The sequence below is a fragment of the Emydura macquarii genome, unplaced genomic scaffold (assembly GCF_026122565.2).
Source record: "Emydura macquarii macquarii isolate MOO-44397 ecotype Brisbane River unplaced genomic scaffold, CSIRO-AGI_Emac_v2 contig_2897, whole genome shotgun sequence".
Taxonomy (NCBI): domain Eukaryota; kingdom Metazoa; phylum Chordata; order Testudines; family Chelidae; genus Emydura; species Emydura macquarii.
The window spans coordinates 40,684,354-40,692,587 of NW_027133034.1; positions in this window are offsets into that span (position 1 = coordinate 40,684,354).

Below are 8,234 nucleotides of genomic sequence, written 5' to 3' on the forward strand. Positions count from 1 at the left end.
CTTTTTAAACACTCTGCAAATCATGATGCTAATGGAACTGTTTGGTTGGCAGTAACAAAAGGATAATATTGTACAAAAAATGGCAAACAGACTATATTTGAAACTACAGAAAGAGTATGAATGGACATAATCATAACTGTACCTACCTCCTACTAAAGTTACCTTTGCTATGTATTAAAATGAAATACATTCATTATTTATATTTTTAACTAAACATTTCACTAAATCTGTTTTAGTTTTACTATGTAGTTAAACTGTGTGTTCTCTGTTAGTACAGTTGTGGGGTTTCTTGTCTGGATGGAAATATTTGTTTCTCATTTTGTTTGGATAGCCAAAAACGGGGGGAGGGGGAAAGAGTCTTTCAGAATCACTTCAGAGAAAAGTCCATTCCTTTGTAAAAAGACACACTACACTTTCATAGATTGCACAACCAAAAAACCACTTTTTATTATTTTGATTTAGAAGAAAGGAAACATCAATATCTGACAATTACAATTTCCTAAGAAATGCATAAGATAATTACACTGGGCCTATTTTGTTGGGGTATAGAAGCTCTTTGACTCTCCCGTTGTACTTTAGCAACAGCTAATTTTTCCCCTTGAAGCTAGTATTTATTTTCTTTAACAATTAACTGAAATACACCAGTAATATGTTATATCTGGATTGAACTAGAGGTGAAGATTAATAGCAAGGGCCAGATATTGCTCTCGGTGGAGTTTTGCTGTTTGCCTCTCTCAATGAAATCAATAGGAAAATTCTCCCTGATTTCAATGAGAGCAAGACGAGGCCAGTAATGAGTCAAATCCTTGGGCCCAGGTCTGCCTCTGTTGAAGTCAATGGAATGTTTCCATTTAAGTAAATTTAGGATTGGGCTCTAAAAGTAACTGTTGGACTTAATTGATTTGGGGCCCGATCCTGTTTCATAGTTGACGATATTAATTGGAGAAATCTGCTATAAATCTAGTTTACTAGGTTGCATATAAAGTGGTGTTTGTCTTATTTTCTTAATTTATTGTCTTTATCAGATAAACATGTGAGGGACAGGAAACATATTTAGGACCCCATAAAAGGATACAATAGGCATATTGATGGGGGGGGGGGGGGGAATCAGATTATTGGATTTTATTTTCCTTCACAGGGTGTGGCTGTCCGATAGGATGGCGAGGAAATGAACTGAGCACTCTTGCTATTCTTGTCATCACACACTTCATGCTAGCTCTGTACTGGCCGGTGCAATGTGAGAGTAGTGCACTTCTTTATGCACGATGCTGAGTGACGGATGGATAGACAAATGCAGCTAGAGGGCCTGTGGCGTTACCGTGGCTACTACCTATGCTCCAGAGAGCAAAGGGAGAAGGCAGGGTGCTTCAAGTGTGCATAGGACAAGTTTACTTGGAAAACTTAACCATGAGGAATTGCTGAGAAATACTGTGTTGTTCAGAACCCTATAGCCTGTTTGTCAACAATAGGTGAATGTATTGTTTCCTCCTAAAGCGGAGCAGGTGCTGGAGGTGCGCATGACTGAGAATGCAGGTTGCACTCAGCCTCTTACAGAGGCTGTTGCTTCTGCTGAGCGGCTGGTGTAGCAGCAGCAGCAGCGAGCCGGTAACTGGGCAGTACCATGTTACCGTGTGACAGGCACCAGCCTGAGCACCTCCCGGAGGAGCGATCCCCTGCCTCCCTGGCGAGAGCGCTGATTGGTGTTTCCCGGGAGACAGGATGGCTGATCTCCTGGACTCGTGTTTGTTTTCCCTTCCCTCCAGCGCAGCTCTGCCCCTACAAGGGCAGCACGCCTCAGTCCTCTGCCTCGCCAGGTTAGTCATGTCAAAGTTCGCTTCCCCCTACAACCCTCAGCCCTGATCTCCCACTCCCCTGCGGTTGCTGAGTTTCTTTCCACGAAGGCAATAGTTTATCACGTAGGCTCTTTCGTTTGCAGGGCTGCGTAGTTTGCATTATTAATGACCACTATTAATTGTTGTTAGTGATCATTATTAATTATTACGGCCTTTACTAAGAGGCATTAACTTGTGTCTGCCAGTCTCATAAAGACCTTATCAAACTCCCCTCCTACCAGATATCATATCGCAAAGTAATTGAGTTATTATTACTACTATTGATTTGTCATCATGTCAGTGTTTCCATTTGCATGTGGAAATCTCCTTTGGATGAAGTGGAAAGAACAAGGCATTTCCCGTCTGACTGCTCGTTATCCAATAGCAACAGCCAAAGGGAACGACTAGTCAGGTCGGGACTTTCTCCATCTCTGTCTGTGGTAACCTACCGCAAAACCACCATTAACACGACAAACAGTTTGCAAATAAACGATTGATAGGCTGTGATGGGTACGATGCACTTTTACTATTGCACAGGTATGTGAAGCTTTACAGACACAGTTGTGTGCTACTGATCTAAACCGGCGCATTAAATTGGGGTTCAGCGACGCTTCTCTTCTCAGAGAGTTTCTCTCTCTTCCCTCCAAGTCCCAGCTCATCTCTCCCTGGCACTGGATTTGATGGCTAGACCCAACTCCCTGGTTGGCAGATACAGCGTAACTTGTCCAGTGATTGGAAAAAAAACCAAACTAAACCAAACTACTCCCCCCCCCCATACCAGATCTGGGTCTTAAGTACCTACCAAAGCTAGTTAATAACATCATGCATGGACATTTAAACTTGTTGTAAGTTCCAGAGAGGATTAGAGAGAAATCACGCTGTGCACAGCGAATGATACCATCTTAACTCTTAACTGGGAGCTAAATCCACCGCGGTCTGGCACAGCGCTGCCTTCCTCCTTGTCTGTCTGGGCCGAGGAGGATGCGGAGGAAAAGCAAAGGCGGCACCATGACACCTGCCCAGAGAGGGAGAGGGACAGAGATACGAAGTTGTTCTGTTACAGAGATTTGATAGGCCTGTTCAAGTTTGCCAGTGTAAATGCTGCAATAACATTCCAATTAATGCTGAGTTCTTAGAAAACACTTTCACCACTAATGCGGACTATTCAGCGCCAGGGCGAAGTTGTTTCTTATTTCCTAGGTAAACAGAAGCAGAAGGTGGGAGAGATCATAGAATTCGGCTTATCGGGTTTCGCAATGGATTGGCTAGGAAGGCTAATTTCCTGCTCGCCAGATTGTTTTGGTTTAATGAACTGTGCACAAGGTTTGATGCAATGGAAATGATGCTGTTCTTTCCGGAATCGTTCACGTGAACCGTTTCTGTCATTGGGTTTGCGCGGTAAGGGTAGGCCCAATTATATAGCGTGTTAGGAACTTGAATTCCTTGCCTCCAAGAATAGACATTCGCAGTGCTCTACAGGGGCAAATTGTGTTGTTAAAAACGATGTATGGGTAGCTACCTGTTTGTAATGTTAACTCTTTTGATACTGGTTACCGCCATTCTGAAGTTGTTTGTAGTGTCCTTGGAGCCGCGTTGATCCTACCTTGATTGTCGGAATTTTTAAGACAGAGTTGCAGTGGAACTTAAGGCTTAGATTCGAGGTAGCTGTGAAATAATTTATTGTGAGATGCTTTGGAAATGATGTATCAACAGAGGCGTCCGGGCAAACACACGTTAGGTTACACGCATAAACACACAGAGAGAGTCCATGGTTAAAACTCGGTTGTTATGTCAGATCTTGATTAATTTGTGTGTGTGTTGAACGTGCCATTGGAAAGTAAGTGAACATCATCAACCGATTTTTTTATTAGTTTATCTTACATACAGAACATGTGCACATATTTTAACGCACGGTAGGGTAAGAATACATGCCCTTTTTGTATTTGTTTCGTATTTTGGAAATGGTTAGCAAATTATGGCCCCGATGATCCTGCAAATCCTTGGACACCAAGTAAAGTCGTAATATGTAAAAACGTCTCAAAGAGCAGGATCACCGAGCCCTATATGACAGCAGCAGCCAAAGAAATTGCTCAAAGATAAAATATTTCTGTAAGGAACATCTGCCTCATTTATATATAATTTTTGGGAAAAAATAGGAAACATGACAAAACTTAACAACTAAGAGATAGTGGGAAATGGACAGTAATTTACCCTTTCTAGACCGTGAGACGAAGTATTGGGTCTTTCGCCATATGGCTGTTGGAAAAACAAATGTTCAAAACATGGTCACTGAAGTCAATGAGAGCTTTCAGCTGACTTGAATAGGACCAGGATTTGGACATTTATAAGAGGATGGGCTATGTGGACTGATAAGGATCATTATACTGTTAAAGGAAATCGTGTGCAAATGAAAAGTGAGATTTAATTAAATTAAAAAAAAATCAGATTTTTTATTTTTTTTTAAAAAACTTCTTTTCAAATAAGATACGTTTACTCTGTTAATTCAGTTTACTGAAAGGATTTAAAATAAAATACACTTCACTCCCATTATAATGTATAATACTATCTTTGGGAAACAAGAATTTGGGATATTATAAAAGAATATTATTATCATGAGAGTAACTGGAATGGTTTAATGTAATTGGAATCTAAGACACAATAACCTTATATGAGAGAGCCAGAGCCAGTTAGACCTAGATGGGAAAGCTTGTATAGTGAGGGTGGAATGTACATGTGTAATTTTTCCTTTACCTGTATAATTCAGAAACCATTGTGAATATATCAGAAAATGTAAAATTAACACTATTTTGTACAAACTATAATTATTGTTCTTAGCCATCTTCTATTGCAGATGGCAGCTTCTATTGTACCACCTAAGATTTCTCCATACTTTCATGGGAAGAGTATTGCCTTATAGTATTTGGGTTGAAATGGAACTAGTACTAATTCTTGACAGATTTTTCTATAAGAAATATGTGCTTCAAACCTGAACTTTTAAAATCTTCCTCTTTATGACTATATAAACATTTGATGGAGCCATACATTATATAGGTTGTGTTGTGTTGATTACTAGAGATTGTATAAGGTACCAGTATTTTACCAGTACAGTACCCATAAATATATTGTTAGAAAATATGAATATTAATTGTATCTCTTCATCTAATTACATATAATGTAAAAATGGCAATAATATGTTGATTTACATATTAAATCTTAGATTAATGCATGAGTACTGTGTAAAAGGAGAAATGCCTTTTTATTTTAGAAATGTATAAATGAACCAAATTGAACCCATCAGTTGTTGGGTGGTTTAGGCATAAAGTGTATTTTCCACCTATAAAACCTATACTCAATATCTACTTGAAGGTGTTAAGTAAAATGAGTTTACAAAACTCTAGTGAACTGGGAAGAACACTGCAAATATTGCACACTTTTTTGATAAATTTAACTCAAATAGACTTTAGCTACTAAGGAAAGATACATAGTAGATAGACACTGGTAACAACACAGAATCAGTTACCTTCATTGCCAAGCTGCATACACTGACAAGAGACAGGACTTCAGTTTCTTTCATGTATTGTCCTTTAATCTTCATGATCAATAGGACAATTTAAAACAAACACACATCATGTAAATATTTAGAGATTATTATGCTAATAAAACAAATGTTTCCATTGATTGTTGAAAATGTGAGACTTAGAAATTTTATAACTAATTATGTTTAACTTTAGTTCCATTCTAGTAGAAATAATATTTTATTTGATATGGGGATTTCTAATCCTAGTTTGTACTTAAAAGTTACATTCTGCATCGAATATAACTTAAAAGGAGAAAACAATATTTATACTTTCATCATTTTAAAATGATTAATCAAATTTAGCAAAGTTAGATATTATAACATCTTACACATCAGTACATTAGTAAGTTAATCTAATGCTCAGAGTTATTACCACATTCATGGATGTCTTTCTGATATCTCTCCAGTCCACTGGATTTTGAAGTGTGATTATGTAAATTTTTCACTGATAAATAAATTACTATAATTGTAGTTGAAATACTACTGAAATTCTTAAGACCATTGCAACTAAATAATATATTATGCATTACTTAATTATTTATCAAGACTAATTCAAAATAACTGTAGGGCAAAGTATACATTTATTTTTAAATAGCCCATTTTTTGCACCAGGTACAGAAATGTTCCAGATTTTTTTTTTTTTAGGGGGGGGAGGGGGAATTGAGAGGAGGAAGTTTCCCTCATTAGATGCGAGACTCTTGTTTGGCCTAATAATATTGTCACAGTGATGCCATTCTTACAGTGACCACAATACCAGTCTGGTAACTCAAATATAAATTTTGATAAAGGGATGTGATTTCTCATTAATACAAGAAAAACAATTAATATGGGGCATAACAAGACACTCCATAATCAGTAACAAAACAGTATATGTTTTAACAGGCACACAGATATAGGGGGGAACTGGCAGGATTTGAGTGTCTATAGATTTAGCCCTAAAGATTAAACCTATAGCAAAGCAAGCATTTCAAAATTAAAATGATGGGTTTTCTATATTTTAAAACTGACAATTTGGCTAAATATGAAAAGTCACAGTGAACAGACTAGTAACTATTAACAGCAGTAGACTGCTTTCATAAAGCCCATTTCACTGCACCTTTCAAGGAACCTCATGTTTAGTTTTCTGCAAATTCTAATTCTAGATTCCATTCTAATCATGTAGAAATCATCATAGGCTTCATAAGTGTCTAGTTTATACACAATAGTCTTTTTTCTTTTTCAGGCCACACCTTTATCTAGCTGCTAATGAAATACAGGAGGATTGATTGCAGAAAACCTGCAAGGGCATATTTACTGTACCATATATAGTAAGCCCCATTTGGTGCATTAACATTTAGCCATTTTATGCAAATGTAGTGAGAAAATGACTCATATATATGATTTAATATGCATCAGCGATAACTCGTAACATCCTTATAAGAAGAAAGGAATTAAAAATTCATTAGAAAACTAGACTAATGTTGCTACATGGTTAAAACATTATTAAAGCATATTTCAGTGTTTTGCTTACACTGGTGTTCTCATCATGGTGCCACCATTTCATGACAAAGACCATAGAGGAGAAAACATTCAACTTAAAATGTCTGCTGGCACACATCGCTGGATTTGTGTGTCACTAAACAATGAACGAGCATAGCCTTGAATACCAACTATTTAATTAGCACTTTTGCCAGCCATGCATAGAAAACAGCTCATTTACATGCGTCATGCTTAGCAATTATTCTCATAAAAAGTTACCAATTTTTGTTTAATGTATGTAGCATTCTACTATGCCATCATAAGAAAATCAAAACATATGTTATTATTTTAAAAACCCTGAAATTCAGAGATTTAATTAAAACATGTAAAGTCTCGATATTTCTCTTGGAGATATATTTTAATTATTTAATTTAACCTTAAGTGTGCCACAAAAGGATGGATATAACTAATAATTAAAAACTTCAAAGAGCAACAGAAACCCTCAAATGGCCCCCAGTTTAATTAAAGGCTATTATTACAAACCTCTTGAACATACAGTTACATCTAATGACAAGTAGTGACTTGTAAATGCTGCATTTGAAAGATACGAGTGTCTTATTCTAAACACTATTGATAGATGATGCTACAACATGTAAATTCACCCACTGACATATTCTATTTTTAACATCAATGCAACGCTTTCAAGAAATTAAATATTTCTGTCACTTGGAAAATATGAGATTTTGAGGTATTTTGCTTAGAATTGTTCATTAGTTTTGTTCACATTTCTGATTCTATCTGAAACAAACACTATGCCAGTGAGGAAAAAAAGTCACAGTTAATGTAAATGAAAGTCAGCCTTATAAGCACTTTTTTCTAACAACATATAGTACATATATCCATTCATATATACTGCATACATGATATAGAATAGGGTATTATAAATAATATGTTTAACTTAACATTTATTTTAAATTATTGCATGTTGACCTAACAAAAATGTAAATTAAAATAGTAAGCAATTGTTTTAGCAAACAGAACTAATATACAAATTGAATTTCTATAGGAATGTAGGCCAAAGAAACTGCCAAATCAAAGGGCATTATAAAAGCCTTTATTCATATATAGGGCCCAATCCTGCAACCCTTTGCTACTAAAGTAATTATTACTTGCGTAAATTACTCTGTTGACTTAAATGGGACAGGTCATGTAAATCAGAACTACTAAAGCAAGTAAGGTGTCTAGACTGGGCCTGCAGTATATGAAGTGAAAACAGTTCACTAATGCAAACAAGGTTACATAATCTGAGTTTTAAAATTTCAGTAAGGTAGCCATTTTGATCTGTTATGTATATGTTTTCATCTACA